The sequence below is a fragment of the Mastigoproctus giganteus genome, chromosome 14, assembly GCF_048544385.1.
Source record: "Mastigoproctus giganteus isolate SK-2022 chromosome 14, ASM4854438v1, whole genome shotgun sequence".
Lineage (NCBI taxonomy): Eukaryota > Metazoa > Arthropoda > Arachnida > Uropygi > Thelyphonidae > Mastigoproctus > Mastigoproctus giganteus.
The window spans coordinates 108,626,850-108,645,200 of NC_143588.1; positions in this window are offsets into that span (position 1 = coordinate 108,626,850).

The following is an 18,351-nucleotide window of genomic DNA, read 5'->3' on the forward strand; positions in this document are numbered from 1 at the left end:
CAGGAATTTTTCTAGCAGGGATAAGGAGGTGATTATTCCCTTGTATAAGGCAATGGTAAGGCCACATCTTGAGTACTGTATACAGGTCTGGAGGCCTCATTTCAAGAAGGATGTAGAGCTGCTGGAACGGGTACAGAGAAGGGCAACAAGATTAGTAAATGGAACAAAGGGTTGCTCTTACGAAGAAAGGCTTAAGTTTTGCAAATTACAGAGTCTGGAGACTAGGCACCGGCGAGGTGATCTGATAGAGGTGTATAAGGCTTTGAATGGTTTGAGCATGCTCAATGCCAATGGGATTCTTCATCTTTCTCAGAATAATCACCTCAGAGGGCATAAATTCAAATTGAGGAAGGACGGATGTCGGATAGATGTGCGGAAATTTGCCTTTGGCCAGCGGGTGGTTGGTTGGTGGAACCGACTTCCATCACTTGTTGTTGAAGTTGATAGCCTAAACAAATTTAAAGCTCAACTGGACAGGTATTTCGAACGAACGGAGGGGTGAAATGGGAGTGGTTTTTTTTTTTTTTTTTTTTTTTTTGGCTGATGCTGAATAAGCTTGCTTTCTTGCATCATATGCCTCTGCTAATGCTAATGCTAATGCTAATGTATAGGGATCTTTCCACTGTAATCACCATTTTGTGCCATTAAATGTGTTCACACAATTAGCACCTGAAATTTTAGAGTAGTGATAGCCAATTCCTTGGCTATCACTACTCTAAGTGTCCTCTGTATTTCTGTTCTTTTAGGGTGCAGCAATTTCATTGTTACAGAGTGTAATTTAAAGGCTCACAGATTAGCTAGGAACGGATAGTCGACTTCCAATGTTTGCAAAGCCTTTTGTGCCAAAAAATGAATATTTCTGTTACAGGTGTTCATTTCTTTGCCATCTATTCTGTGCGAAGGTAAGCTAAGAAATTAGTGGTATATTGTGTCTATGAAGCCTGGTCCTTATTGTTGTTATTTATATTGTATTTAGACTGGTCATATGGACCAGTGGCAGATCAGGACTGCTTTGTTGGTATATAACGATGATGATATGTGTAATTGAAAAGTGAGCTCTAATTGTTTTTCTTGAAATTATCTCGAAATTTAGCCGGCCTAATATTATTAATCGAAATACAAAAACCCTCGTGGGCGGCATAATAAAATACCATCCTCTGCACCCTCATGAAAAACACTTGTGTTTGAATTAAGTTAATGACACGAGGAGTTTTTATGAAAATTCACAACATGTCTGTGTTCGTGGGTCTGAGGCACGGGTCGCATGGTTTATTCTCCTAGAAACGCGAGTTTTTCGTCCAACAAACAGCAAATCGACCAAAGAACACGAATTTACAGACATATTATATACGACGCAATATGGCCCAAGTTGCTGATGCACCCAAAACCCTACAACAATCTACATACAAAACCTACTACCATGCCACGAACGATCACTTAACAATTTAGTATAATAAAACACAGTATTTATTCCAATTTTAGCATTAGTAGACGCATATGATGCAAGAAAGCAAGCTTATGTAGCATCAATCAAAAAAACCCCTTCCCATTTTGCCCATTCATTCGCTCCAAATGTTTGTCTAGTTCTGCCTTGAACTTATTTAAGTTGTTGACCTCCACTGGAACAGATGGAAGTTTGTTCCAGCTACCAACCAACCGCTAGTTGAAGGCAGGGTCTGGGGTAAGATTATCTCTAAGACCTCCCTCCTGGATCCTTTATTAAGTTTAGCACAGATTTGGAAACGCTTCCCTTGCGAATGATAGCCCGTTTTATTTTCTTCGTACGGTAAAAGTAAGAACGCTTGTCATTTGTTTTTATTAAATCAAATAAAAAAAAAAATAAATGTCCATTAATACTCTAGAAGGCCAAGGCCAGAAGAATTTACAACTTCATTGTTGTTATAGTAGGGTTTCAGGAGCATCAGCGACAAGGGCCATATTATTCCGTGTATATTGTCTGTAAATTGCATGTGTTCTGAGATCGATTTTCTGTTTGCTGGACAGAAAACCAGGTTTCGGGAAGATAAAAACTATGCTGCCCTTGTCTGAGACTGACTTACTCGGCCACCTTGTGAAAAAGGCCCATAAAAATTCCTCACATCATCGACGGGACTCGAACTCCAGTCTTCTCCACCCGGTGTAGTGAGGACCGATACTACCAACTGTGCTACCACGGGACCAACTTCATTGTAACTCTTTCATTGCAGCTAACATAACAGTGCAGTTCTAACAATGGGCTGCTCACTTTCTGTGGTAGCGTACGGTCTCGCAAAGTGCGAATTTCCGTCAACGTGTTCTATCCCAGGACCACAGCCAGCCCTTTAATTAATGAAAGTTCTTTCATTTATTATTTCAAAGCAAGTACATATTCGAAATGGCGCCCTTGAGCAGCAATGCATGTGTCATGGAGTCTTCTCATAGTGTTACAAATTGATTTCCCAACATCCATGGTCTGTTACTGGAAAACGTGTATTACGAACTAGAGTAGCAGAAACAATGACCTTGAGGTCCCTCCCTCAAGGCCCCCCTCTCCTCTCCATAAGAAATCTAGTGGACTTAGATTGGAAGAGCACGCAGTTGAGCCACCTTTATCATTCCACCTGCAAAGATACTTGCTGTTAGAGTGATAGAGGTGGACTCGAAAATTTGTCGAGCAATGACGCTAAAATGTACTGGAGTTTCAACGTGCATGTACCACATTTGATAACGTTTCCAATGAAACTTTTTCCAGCAATGCTGATAGTTCTTTCTGTAAGAAATGCCTGCAATTTTAGCTCCTGAGTGTAGGGGATGTAATAATGGCCCAATTAGGTAATCGCTAATGATACAAGAAATGTTCCAATGAAATCAGGCCTCTTTGACAGTACTCTACAGTGAAAACAATTATCACTCGTTTGAAGAAGTCTGGATTCGATTCCCTTCAACTAGAAGAAATTTTAATCTTCAGTCGAGGCTGTTAGCTGATCTCAGATCGACTGTTCCAGTATGTTATATCTGTAAATGCATATATGTCTTCGGTCGGTATGCTGTGCGAAAACCATACGACCTTCGCCTAAGACTAACTCAGCTACATTGCGAAAATATGCCAAATTAAAATTTATCAAGTCATCGCGCGCCTTTTCCACATGTGGGAAAGCAGAAATTATATCCACTAGCCTATCCTCAAGAGCCCAGCCTTTGAACACATTTGTACAGACAATATATAACATAGCATAACATGGTCTAAGTTGCTGATGTGCTTAAAACCAAACTAACACAAAATGAAACTGTTGCTTATACAAGACTGGGGATATTGACAAGGATATTATTCAGGAATTTTTTTAGCAGGGATAAAGAGGTGATTATCCCCTTGTATAAGGCAATGGTCAGGCCACACCTTGAGTACTATATACAGGTCTGGAGGCCTCATTTTAAGGATGTAGAGCTGCTGGAACGAGTACAGAGAAGGGCAACATGATTAATGAATTAAACAAAGAGTTGCTCTTCCGAAGTAAGGCTTAAGTTTTGCAAATTACAGTGTCTGGAGACTAGGCACCTGCGAGGCGTATAAAGCCTTGAATGGTTTGAGCATGCTCAATGCGGATGGGATTCTTCCTCTTGCTCAGAATAATTGCCTGAGAGGACATAAATTCAAATTGAATTTATGGATAGATGTGCGGAAGTTTGCCTTTAGCCAGCGGGTGGTTGATTGCTGGAACAAACTTCCATCTGTCGTTGTAGAAGTTGATAGCTTAAATAGATTCAAGGCAGAACTTGACAAACATTTGGAGCGAGTGAATGGGTGAAATAGGGGATTTTTTTTTTGGCTGATGCTACATAAGCTTGCTTTTTTGCATCACGTGCCTATGCTAATGCTAATATTCTTGCCAGAATTGGCGACTATTACGAAAATCCACAATGGCAGCTGCTGACGCCACTAACATGACTCATGTTGAAAAATCATCTTGTGACTTGGACTGCACTCGATACATATGATAAGGACAGAATTGCTACTTGCAAAAAATTTTCCATACAGTTTGAAAGTGCAATACCTAAACTGCTAATACATTTCAAGCTATTTCAAGGATACTTTTCGATTGTCTCCCCCCTGTTTGTAGGAAGCAAGTGTTTAGACAGTTCGGATTCTTTCCCAATCAGCGATTTCCTTGAATATCGTTGAGTGGGATTTTTCTTCTGGTCTGTACAGGAGAATTTTCCTGGTAGAGACTCTGAACTCCATTGCTGTCTGTGTTCGTTCTTCCATGAATGAAGTATTAGTATCATAATATGGCTAAATGATGTAGTAAATAACTTTTTTGACATTAGCCACAAAAAAAAAAAAAAAAAAAAAAATTATCGCTAGTATTTTCAATTTTCCCTGACATGAAAAAGTTATCCAATTTGACTTTGAACTTTACATTTTCCACCCCGACCAACATAGCAGTTTATTCCAATGTTCTATAACACACTGCCCACAAGCAGACTGAGCCCAAATCTTCTGCTGCTCCCCAAAAGTTTGTGATCCCTTATTGTTTAGCGAATGAGTGAAAATACACCACCCTCGTTCATTTTACTGATTACTCTGAGCCCTAAACACCTCTATCAGGAAGCCATTGAGACAACAAATTGTGAACTCTGCAGAACACACTTTCTAAGCGTCTTCATATAAAAGTGGATTACCAAACCCAGCCAACTGGTTTTCCTTTTTTGTACCTTTTCTAGAAGTGTGACTTCCAAACCTTAACACAATATTCTCATTCTGGTCTCACAATCGCCTTATATAAACAGTGGCTGTTGTAGTAGGGTTTGAGCAGCATCAGTGACTACTGCTACATTGCTCCGTGTATATTGTCTGTAAAAACGGCATTCTGAGGTCGATACACTGTTTACTGGATGAAAAACTATGCACCTTTCCTTACACAAACTTACTCAGCCATGTCATGAAAAAAACCCCGTAAAAATTCTTCGTTATCGACAGGACTCAAACCCAAGTTTTTCTACTCAATGTGAAAGAGATTATGCTACCAATTGCTACCCACAAGGGCACAAAAAGTATCTTACTTTTCCTATTTATTCCAATACACACTGGTGTTCAAAGAAAGTGCATCACCCCTTAAAATTGTAATTGTCATCCGAATAACTTAAGTATATGGCAATATTTCTTACAGATTGCATCGGATAAGAGTGACACGCGTAGGTGGTGTAATATTGCATCAGCTGTTACTTTCAATCATATAAGCACTCACCGAGAGTTGCAGTCATTCCTTGCTTGTGTCAGGATGGCCAGTTACGTGCAGTTAACACCATGAAAGGGTGCTATTGTTGCTTTACATGAGGAAGGATGCTCTTCCCGTCATATCGCTTATAGAGTGTCTTTTAATCAGTTTACAGCGAGTAGATTTCTATCCAAACTCAAAAATACTGGTTCTGCCGAGTGGAAAAAAGGAACCGGACACAAACGAGTCTCTACGCGAAAACAGGATGCGTTTTGAAGCGCTTATGCTTTAAAAGCCGTAAAGCTTCTTCGTCTGAGCTGAAAAGAGAAGGGAAAGAACATACAGGAGTGGTAGCAAAGTGCAGTAATAGTCAGAAGATGCCTCCTAAAAAATGGACTTGTAGCCTGTCCTCACAAAAAATGAAAAACGCCCGATTAATTTGGTGTAAGGAGCATGTCAAACGGAACCCCCGAGGAGTGGAAGTCAGTCATTTTCTCAAATGAGAAGAAATTCGACCTGCAAGGCTCTCATAGGAGACAAACGATTCGCCGTAGATGTGAAGAATGATGGTGTCTACAGTGAAATTCCCTATCAGCCAAATGATATGGGGGGATGCATTTCGTATGGCTGAGTAGGTCACCTGCAGTTTATAAAAGGTTCAGTAAATGCCAATGGATACCTGTCTACATTGGAAGGCAAATTATTATTATTAGCCATATGGTGCAAGGAAGCCTGAGGCTTATGCTACATCAGCCAAAAAAAAAAAAAAAAAAATTCCAGAGCTACCCTGTGAGTGAGAGTCAGAAATAGAATAGATTCACCAAGAAAGAGAAGGATGATGATATCCAGAGCTCAGGATCCTGGGTGTGCCAAGCCCATACTTACCAGATGAGTCCCTGGGGTTGCTGCCAACCATTAGAGACCATTTCAACCTGCCAAGTAACTGCATCTTTCAGGACGACTCTGCTCCTTGTCACTGGGCAAAAAGTGTAAGTAGGCGGCACTTCTGTAGTTACATTAGGTTCGACAGTAATGTATTTACATTTGTTACAGGTGAAAAAACGGTTGGAAGAACGATCCATTACAACTGTTAGCTGGCCAGGAAACAAATCAGACCTGAATCCAATAGAGAACCATTGGCATCGTGTGGAATCTGCAGTTACCAAAAAGAAACCAAAGACCCTTTGTGAACTTCAGGAAGCCATAATTCGTGTCTGGAATCATGAACTATCATTTAATTAGCTTCAGAAATTGATCTTGTCATTGCCTCAGCAGTGTGCTGCTGTGATCAGGGTCAGAGACTGTTCAACTAATTAGTTTGCACCTGGTGAACTTTTCATTTTTTCCATTTAAAATGATAAATCGAAGCAAATTGAGGGCTTCTTATAACATTTCAGCCATAATTGTCGTGTACACCAAAACTCTTGTATAAAGGTTGCAAATGCTCATTTTGGAATATTTTGAGAGCACCTGTCAAATATTACTTAGCTTTGCCTTAACTATTAATAAATATCTTGTTTATATTTCTATTTGTGATGCTAGTCATTAATGTAACATACCATCGAGAAAAACGGTCAGAAAAGTGAAATTCCTAGGTGATGCACTTACTTTGAACACCAATTTATGTACTACAGAGGGCACTGTAACTTCTTGCACACTGCACAGTACATTTTATATGACTATACCATAACTCCTAAGCCCTTTTGTCCCATACCACTTTTAAACTGAGCTGCTCGGAAAGATGTATCATATACCTCCATAAATCATATGGTTTTTATACTTATTGATCACTGAATTGTGACCACCTAATATTGTTGGGCCACTGTTGACAGATAACCACTGTTCACCTAGGCAATGTAGGATCTGCAGCCATTCTGCCTGCAAGGCTTTCCACAATGTCAGAATGAGTTGCATGTCTGCCTCATTTCACTCCTTCCAAAACATTCTACAGGTGTTCAATCGGATTGAGGCAAATTTGGAGACTAATCAAGATGGGTTATATCTTCAATGTTCCTCAAATCACTTGTGCACAGTACAAGGTAAATGACAGCGCATTATCCTCTTGGAAGATTGTTTGTCCTGGAAGAAACGAACATGGCAAGTTGTGCAGCCCTCCTAAGAGCTGCTGTAGACCTCACTAGTGAAATGTTGGACCATGTGCACAACAGGTTTTAGTTCTTGCCAGCAAAAGTTGCCCCTATTAAGCAACCACCACCTGCATGGATAGTAGGCAACATGAGTCCATGGACTTGTACAAAACAGAGTGTCCATCACAATGTTGCACCGAGTATTTGGATTCATCCAACTGGCATTTATTTCGTTCTTCCAGTACATTGCTGACATGTCTGAGTGTGCAGTGCATCTTGATTTATTTTCCTTGCATTCTCAATATTGTGTTGCTGTTTGTTATTTGGATTTTAGGAGCATTAGCAACTAAGGCCATATTGCTCCGGGGATATGTGGTGGTCATTCCCTGACCTTTCCACATCCTCCGTATTTGGTGGGCACGGGTCGAACCCTGGTCTAATCAAGAAGCATGTGCTACGAACTACTGCTGCTGCTCCTGCCCAACTGGCTACGGAGGCGCCATTGTGTTGCAATGCCAATTGTTACATAAGCAACAGACACGTCATGCTGTTTCCAATACGGATGCACCCAACTCACGAGTATGCTCTTCTGGAACGCCGACATCCTTACTATATCCCATAACTGCTACTTTCAAATTCCCCCTGCTCTAGCATAGTCCATTAAGGCTGGGGTAGTCACAATTCAGTGATCACCAAGTGTATATATGAGGGGGTGATCATTTAATTCACGGACTGGTACAAGATTTTGTTTACTGTGCTAACTTTCGATAATTTCCACTAGTGGTGCTCTGCCTGATCGCTACTAAGCAGACTGTGTGCACATTCCAGTACTTGTCAAGCTAGTGTTGCATTTTAACCGCATGTCACTGATGATCATTTTGAAGCAAGTATCATATCGAATATACATATTGAACAGCAATACATGATTTGTTAATGTGTCAGGCAGGGCTTAAATGGATTGAAAACAGTTAGATATGAAGCATATGGTAATGTCTTGGTAGGACGGCCACATTCCAGTGACCGAACTTGCCAGTGTGAAGTGGTTTCTCCATCAAGACAATGCCAGGTACCATATGGCTAATATTGTGCAAGCAGTGTTCACTGCCATAGGTGTTGAGTTCTGCCTAACCTCTTTATTTACCGGACTTAAACCCCAGGTTATTTCTTCCTGTTTCTATGTCTGAAGAAAGCTCTGAAATGCAAGCATTTTGCATCCGACACAACAATGCTCGCAGAGTCATAATGGAAGCATTTCAGTCTTTCGAAAAATATCTTGCAAGAAGCATTTACTGTGTGGGTATGACGGTGGCAAAAGATTGCAAAGTTCAAGGGAGGGTATTTCTAGGAAAAATCCACAGAAGATTCAGATGATGACAAGATAAGATCTTGCACTAGTCTGCAAATTAAATGATTGTTTGTAACTTAGCTTCGCGGTGAATGCTTTTGTTAAAATACTTTTCAGCACTGTTACTGACAGTTAAGAAATACAGTAAAACTGTAAGCATTGAATGTGAATGGATTTAAAAGATAATTTATTTATATATAATTGAGGTTTTAAGCGTCTCATTACCAGCAATTAACTACCAGTATCAAGGGGATGACATTCTTATGAGTACTTTAAACAAGTGTTTATTAGTCAACAGGTGCTAACCACTCGCAAACTTTTAAATAACTAAAACATCTACATTCGATAAACTTGCAACTAGTTATTTGCAAGCATTTTGCTGTATTTTGTTGAATCACATAGATTTAAACAAGGGTATGCAAAACTTTGTATCTGCACACTGGTTATTTTGCTATATTCTCATGTGAAGTCCTGTCAAATGTTATCACCTGTAATGTGATAATTAAAGGATAATTATCTGGAAAATTTGCATAATGAAATTACTGAACTCTAATTGGTGTTTTGGCTATCCAGTAAAAGAATGAAAGTCAAAATATGAAAGTCAAAAAATGAAAGTCACCAGTTAAAAGAATGAAAGTTAAAATATGTCTTCTGGGAAGATGCAACCTTCGTGATACAACCACATCAAGAAACAAATTCACACAGCTGTGACTTTCATATCAACTGCCATGAAATCAGATATGCTCAGCGATCACTGAATTATGGCTATACCATCCATAATAGACTTTTTAAACTGCATAACTTGCAGTATAAAAAGCCAAACATCTTTGTATACTAGAGCAGTTTTGCATCAAAGTGATAAAGTAGCAGTTATGGGAAGTAGCAAAGAAATTGCAGGGTCTCAAAGGGCATGATTGTGGGAGCTCATGCAGTGATTCCATACTGGAAACAGCACATATTTTCAGTTGCTCGCAGCTGACTGTAGATAGTGTACCAAGAATGGCACTGAATGGGTAAAGGACTGACAACTGTAAAGGATTACACAAGGTCGATTTTCTTGGTGGGCGAAGAGTACAGCGTGTTTTATGGGCTTGATAGTAGGTCACTGTGTGACATTGACATTGCAATTCAATACAATACAGGGAATGCAAGAACAATATCCCAAATGACGTGCTGCACACTGATGTATGGGTTTTCACAGCAGACAACCCAAGGCACCCTCTCCTCACTGCTGATCATCATTGATGGTGAATGCTGTGGTGTCAACGACGCATTGGTTGAACACTGAAAATGAGGGTGCTGGTCCAATAAGTCCAAATACGTTATTGTTTACATGCCTGTAAACAATAACATGTATCCATTACAAATGGTGCCCACTATCCAGGCAGGTGACAGTGGTTGCTTAATATGGGGCATGTTTTGCTGGAAAGAACTAAGCCCAACATGCATATGGAACATTTCACTGGTGAGGTCTACCAGCAGCTCTTAGGACCTGTGCACCCTGCCATGTTCATTTCTTCCTGAATAGAAAGAGAATCTTCTAAGATTATAATGCACTATGTCATTAGGCCTGCACTGTGCATGAGTGGTTCAAGCAACACAGTGAAGATACCACTCACCTTGATTGGCCACCAAATTCGCCTGACCTCATTCCAATTGAACACCTATGAGACATTTTAGAATGGGAAATGAGACATATGGATACGCAATCATCTATTCTGACACTGTAGAAAGCCTTGCAGGCAGCACAGCTGCAGATCCCTACAGATGTCTTCAGACATTTTTTGAAGTCAAAGTTCGACATGCAAAAGGTGGCCTAATACGGCATTAGGTAGATAGTCATAATTCATTTCACTAAATCACATGACCTGCCATTATAAATTACGTCATAATAAACTCACATAAGTGGAAGATGTGGGCTCTTATTTTTATTACGATACGAGGGTGATTCAATAAAGAATCGCCCTCACCTACTTCCACATATCAAAGTCATGATATATATTTTGTGTGTAGCATCATACATATCTCTGTAATAAAGGTGTAAAATTTCAGTCCTGTATCTTAATTTGTTTTTCTTTTACAGAACTAAATGTGTGACAAAGCAGCATCATGGACAAAGTTGAAGCCAAAGCTGTAATCCGGTATCTGTTCTTGAAGGGAAAATCTCCTAAAGAAATCCACAAGGAGATGACTGCTGTATATAAGGATGAAGCCCCAACCTATGGCATTGTGAAGCACTGGCATAGGCAATAGGTATGGTCGGACATTAGTAGACTGCACTCATTCTAGGTCATCCCCATTCAGCCATTGATGACAGCACGATCAGAAAAGTGGAGTCATTAATCATAGAAGATTGAATATATGCGTGTGAATTGTCCTAGGAGGTGAAGATTAGTGTGGGCTCTGCTGAAACAGTCCTTCGTGACCAACTCCATTTATGGAAATTGAGTAAGATGGATTTCCTGATTATTGAATTGTTTCGAGAAGGCTGATCGACAACAGAAATCACAAGTTATTAGCCTGTGCCAAAAAAATGAGGAAAGCTTTTTCTCTCATCTAATCACTCAGGATGAAAGTTGGATACATTATTTAGACCCTGAAAGTAAAAAGCAGTCCATGGAATGGTGATGTCGTGTCAGCAGGAAAGGTGTTGCTGAGTGTTTTGGGATGAGAAAGGCATAATAATGACTGATTACCTGCCAAAAGGTAGAACAATTACAAGTGCCTATTATGCCAACTTTACTCACAAAATTACATTACAGGAGAAAATCAAAACATGTAGGCATGGCATGCTGTCCAAAGGTGTGAGAATGCTTCAAGACAATGCCCCAGTTCACACTACTGAAATTGCAACAAAACAAGCGGCCACTTGTGGATATGAAATACTTCCCCATTCAGCCTACTCGCCCGATCTTGCACCATCAGACTTCTTGTTTCCTTCCCTCAAATCATTTCTTCGGAGGACCCACTTCCCTGATGATGAGACACTCATTTCTGCAACAGAGTCATGGTTCAAAGACCAACCTCACCACTTTTACAAAAACGGTATCCGTAGCCTCATCCATCGATGGGAAAAATGTGTAAATCTGCAAGGTGGCTATGTAGAGAAGGACTAAAACCTGCGCCAAGAATCAACAGGCTAGCACCTCTGCAGCTAGGTCAGGGCGATTCTTTATTTAACCACCCTCGTACCTTCTAGTAAATTAAAAATTCACTTAGTTTGAGAAAGAGCACAATGGCCCAAGGGGATAACCAAAAACAAGTTTTATGGCAAATAGCAATATCACTGATTGGCAACTCTGATGTCTAACCATTACAGAGAACAAGTATTGGTAGTTTTGAGTTTCCATTTAATACTTCAGCCCAGTTATTCTCAAACTATGTTCCAACAGAACATTACAGTTCCACAAGTTGGACTGAGATTTTACATCACTGAAATCTAATATTATTCTTATTATTAGCCATATGGTGCAAGGAACCCCGAGGCTTATGTTGCACCAGCCAAAAAAAAAATTCCAAGTTACCCTGGGGGGGGATAGAAAGGAATCACCAAGAGAAGAATGATGATATCCAGCTCAGGACCCTGGGTGTGCCAAGCCCATACTCACCAGATGTGAGCCCCTGGGGTTCAAGGGCTGGTGCTATCATTAGGCCAACCAGGCAGTTGCATAGGGTGCAGAGCTCAGGGGGGGGCACTATACTGACCTCAGCCTATACTTCCCTTGAAGTTTTGGGGGTGCTGACTTCATGATTTGCCTAGGGCCCCCAGTTGCTGGCAGCTAATCTAGTGCCACCCCTGCTGGGGTTAATGTTATCAAAGAAAACTTTTTTTTCTCCTATAACTTTTGTTTCAATCTGTGGAAGTACCACTTGTCTGAAAGCGAGTATTGGCATAAATAGTACTATAATTTGCACATTTATATCTTAGATATATAAAAAAATATATATTTTTTTTTACTTTGATTTTTTGTATATTACCTTCCACAACTACATGATTTTTGCCATTTTCCTTCCACGATCCCCATGTGTTTGTGTGTGACTACCCCATGATTTCTGTAGGCTTAACATTCAGATTAGATTTGCCTGAAATATAGTTTTATATATATATATATATTTTTTTTTAGTTACGGTAAACAAATACTTATCGTGCTAAAACTTTTCCCTTGAAAATTCATGCTTAATTACATAGTTGCTGTATAAGTCGGCCACCATGTTTTTAATCATCTTTTGCATCTAGCATAGTGGTGAAATACAGTAAAATCTGCAATTACAAATGAAAAAAAATTTTTTACAAATAACTTCTTTAAACAATAAAACCTGACTGAAATATCAGTTGGCTCTTATACTTAAAACCTCGATTTCGAAGATCTAGGCCAAATTTAAAACACTTGCTTAATCAAGAAAATTTTAATTAAAAAATCTGTACTGTATCAGGTTTACCCCTAAATAAAACAGTAAGCCAGATTTTAGATTTAAATAACTTCATGATGAAATTTTTTGCCCATATTTCTTATACAGAGTTTGATTTGTCTTCAACCAAACTAGTAAATTTCATTTCAGGTTGTCTGATCTTGAAAGCACTTTGCCAGGCATTTCAAAACGGTGGCATTTCTTCTGACCATGAGCCAATAAATGCTTTTTCAGTTTAAAAATTTCCAAAAATGCCTTGCCACATATTATAGAAGTGATGAATATAAATTATATAACTGATCATGAATTAATGTCTTTTTAGATCTATCCTTATGTCTAAAATGCTTGCCACATTCTGTGTGAACTAATCAAAGCATTTTTAGATCTCTTGATTAAAAAAATATGCCATGTGGCATGATTCTTAAAAAAATCAAGGTCTTAATTCAAGAAAAAATCAAAAATCTTAAATCAAGAAAAAACTCACGCCACTTGTGGAGTGTGTGTCCCTGACATTCACTAAACAAGGTAGGTTTTGTTTCAGTATGAACTAATAAATGCACTTTTATATCTGATTCTGAAAATGACATGACACACATTTCATTTCTTTTGATCGTGAACTAATAAATGTCTTTTTAAACTATCAGATCTTGTAAATGCCCTGTGACATAAATTACAAGTAAAGGGATTTTCCTGAGTATGAACCACCAACGTATGTGTTTTCAGTCTGCTTGATGTCGAAAATGCCTTGCCACATATTTCACAAATGAAGGGTTTCTCTTGAGTGTGAACAAGAAAATGTGTTTTCAACTTACTTGATGTTGAGAATGGTTTCCCACATCTTTCACAAATGTAGGGTTTATCTTGAGTGTGAACTAATAAATGCTTTTTCATACTACCTGATTGAAAAAATCCCCTGCCACATATTTCACAAGCATAGGGCTTCTCCTGAGTGTGAACTAATAAATGAGTTTTTAATGTGTCAGATCGTGTAAATGATTTATGGCACATGGTACAAGTGAAGGGGTTATCCTGAGTGTGAATTAATAAATGTCTTTTTAGGCCTCCTGATGTTGAAAATGCCTTGCCACATATTTCACAAGTGAAAGGTTTCTCCTGTGTATGCACCATCAAATGTGTTTTTAGGTTACTTGATGTTGAAAGTGCCTTGCCACACATTTCACAAGTAAAGGGTTTCTCCTTAGTATGAATCAGCAAATGTGTTTTCAACTTACCTGATGATAAAAATGACTTTCCACATCTTAGACAAATAAAAGGTTTTTCTTGAGCGTGAACTAATAAATGATTTTTCAATCTGCTTGACTTTGAAAATCCCTTGCCACATATTTCACAAGAAAAGCATTTCTCTTGAGTGTGAACTATATGATTTTTCAAACCATCAGATCTTGTAAATGACTTGTGACATATTTTACAAGTGAAAGGGTTCTTCTGAGAATGAAGCAAGAACATGTGTGTTTTTAGAGTACTTGATAACCGAAATGACTTGCCACATATTTCACAAGTGAAGGTTTTGGCCTGCGTGTGAATTAGCAAATGTGTTTTCAGGTTACTTGATGTTGAAAGTGCCTTTCCACATATTTCACAAGTGAATTGTTTCCCCTGAATATGAACCAAGAAATGACTTTTGAGTTCACTTGAATATATAAATACCTTCCCGCATGTTTTACATTTTAAATTTTTCTGCTCATGTAATTTTTTCTTTGTAACATAATTATCTTTTGAGAATGATTTTTTGTCATACTTCCATTCAACAATTCCCTGTTGAATGACAGAATTCTGCTTACTTGTAACTTGTGTTATTAACTTTTCCTGTGATTCTAACATTTCATGTTGAAGATTTTCTACTTGAAAAACTTCTTTCTTGTCAGTTTCATTAGCTGGCATTTTTAGAAAATTACTACTTATTGTCTTTGATATGGTTACTTGCTAAATGGACATTCTTCATGCTTTTTTTTTCCATAGTTCTGCTTCTCTCAAATTGTTAATTTGTTTAAAAATTTATTCTTGTCGAATCTGAAAAGATCAAAAGAGATATATGAAGCCAATGTACCTAGCTTAGAAATGATGAATTATGAAATAATGAGCTTATAAAATAAAAGTAGGGATATATTTCATATTTAACCTAGTTTTATATTTGAAAATGACTAGATATTCTGAAATTCTGTCATGATAACCTGTGGTTAATAATTATGAGGCTTAGAAAGGGTTCTCTCTTTGCAATTTCACATTCAAAGTGTGAAATGATATTTGTTGTAGCTTTAGTAACCAAATATTTCCTTTTTTTCTTTCATAATTTTACAGATTATGGTGAGCAACTTCTAAAGATAATCTGGTCATGCAGTTCATGTCCTATAATGGATAATCTGATCTTGCCTGATGAGTGTTCTGTTTAAAATCTTTTTTTTTTATTGTGGGCTTTGTATTTTTTAATATCCATAGCAACCCTTCAGAAAGTTCAGAAATTAATTATCCCACTGATTTTTAAAAACATGTTCCCAGCAAAACTTCACACTCAATCTCATCAAGACCTTTTACAAACATACAAAGTTTTTGTTAGAATAAGAAATTGATAATCACACGATGACTGTCCAGAGAAGGTTAAGAATCACGGAAACTTGCACTCAAGTCAAACTGAAACAAGACGGTTATAACTAAAATTATATAAGCAGTATCAATTTATAGCTGTTTTACTTGTAGTGTGATCACAACCAGATTTACAGCACACATGGAAATCCAAGGATATGTTTTGATGAGCTGTTTTTTTTTTTTTTTTGGTACATCATCTTGAAACAAGATGGCCACCGTTAATATTAAAAATAATAAACACCACTACCTGATAGATGAACAAGCATGTCAGTATCCAGCACAAGCATTTGAGTGGACTGTAAACCTATATGACTACTGAAAACAGTTAATGATTTTATTCATTGTCAAAATGAGTATTTGTAAGTTTCTGAAACTAAGCGGTCATAATATTTGAGAATAAACAGAATTTTTTTTTTTTTTCCAATTAAAATGAAATTTATAGAACATGTTATATGGATGTCCTGGCTATTCTGACAGACCAGTTTTATTTTGCCATGCAAAAATGCTAACATGTCTTTTTTTTTTTTTTTTTTTTTCACAGTAGTTGGAAGTGTCCTGAATTCTGTGATAGACTCATTCATGGTAACTGAAATCCAAGATAATCACAAAAAATTTTCAATATTCTGCCAGGGAGGTTAGTTACTGTGCTGTGAGCCAATAACTAACTAATATAAACCATAACAGCTGGTCATGGTTAATAATCAAAATAAACTGTGAACAGCTATAAAAATAACAAATCTGTAAAATAAAAATAGTATTCATCAGGGGCATATGATACAGACTGACCAAGGTTAGAATGAAGTGGTGTGATCAAAGATCCCTGTACACCTCTTGCTATGCACTTTAAGAGACTATGTCTGGTGAATCAGGCTTAGATGACAATTTTTTAAAGACAATATCGAATATGCATATAACTAGGACATATATAACTTTGCATATAATACTTCAATTTTGGTTAAATGTAATAGAATATTGTGGATGACAGATCAGCATTTTCAGATACACCTACATTCAAGCCATAACTTGGTTAACTGCCAACACCCCAAAAGAATGGTTATGTGTGTGTAAACTGGGAAAAGGAGGTGATTATCCCTCTGTATAAGGCAATGGTCAGGCCATGCCTTGAGTACTGCGTACAGGTCTGGAGGCCTCATTTTAGGAAGGATGTAGATTTACTTGAGCATGTACTGAGAAGGGCAACAAGATTGGTGAGGGGAATGAAGGGATCCTCTTACCAAGAGAGGCTTAAGTTCTGCAAATTGCAGTGGCTGGAGACTAGGCACCTGCGCGGCGATCTGATTGAGGTATATAAGGCCTTGAATGGGTTGAGCACGCTGAATTCTGATGGGATCCTTCCACTTGTTCAGATTACAAACCTAAGGAGGCATAAATTCAAATTAAGAAAAGACAGATGTAGAATAGATGTGCGGAAATTTGCCTTTAGCCAGCGGGTGGTTAATTATTGGAACAAACTTCCATCTGTCGTTGTGGAAGTTGATAGGTTGAATAAATTTAAGGAGGAACTGGACAGGTATTTGGAGGAAATGGTGTGATTTTTTTTTTTTTTTTTTGGCTGATGCTGCATAAGCTCATACATTTGCTTTCTTGCATCACATGCCACTACTACTACTACTACTACTGTGTGGTGTTTACCAGTTAATATTAGTACAGGCCCCAAAAGTATGGTTTTGTGTGTGTGTGTGTGTGCACGCCAGTTAATGCCAGAAAATGAAAGAAGATAAGCATTTGCTGCATTAGCTAAAAAAAAATAGATGAGTGTAACCAAGAATACCAATAGAAGACATTTGAGCCCAACAAAAGAAATAGGCTAAACACAGTGGTAAGAGTGCTGTGAGACTAATTCATAGCACTATCTTTATATCACCTTCTTGTTTATGTGTACTATTTGCAGTGAAAATTCCACTGTCATTTCAGTTTGCTCTTAGGAAACAAAGCACCTTTATAATTTCACCCCCCATATGGATATACCCCTTGTTATTTGCACTAGACAAGCCGCCCATCTTTGGACTCTTTCAAGAATTTATTTTCAATTTATGCTCAATTTATTTTCTTAAATGTATCAATTTAGAATCTTGTGCTCCAAACCTGAACACAGTATTCCACACAGGTTTCACCATAGCCTTTTATAATGGAATTATAATCTTCTCCTTCTCCCATTGCAACATACAATAAATCACCGAGAAGACATACTATGCACCCTCCTGGCCATTTGCTTACACTGCATGATGACTTTCATGTGTGACTTGCATAAAAATAGTCAGATCTTTTTCTTCATAGTATATCCCATATATTATGGTTTATAAATACTCTTAATTTTTTGCTTTAAAAATTTTTTACTTAATCATACATTTGCTGTATAAATTGACCCCCTTTTTAGGAGTCATATTTCCTATCTTGCATAGTGGTGCATCACAGTAAAATCTGCATTATGAACCACTGCCTACTTTTTAATTAATTTCTGTTCTGTCATTTAAAAGTTTACATTGAGATTTTATACACTGCATAGTAAGCTGTAAAGACAACTGTAAGTATGCACAGTAACAATAAAATCTACATCTGCAGAGCATGAATGATGAATGAATTCACTCTTATTGAATGCTGTGTGCCCACGGGATACTCTGAATTGTAACTGAGCCATTACTAACATGTATTGGGTAGTGCAAAAGCATCATTTTAATATGCAGTAAAT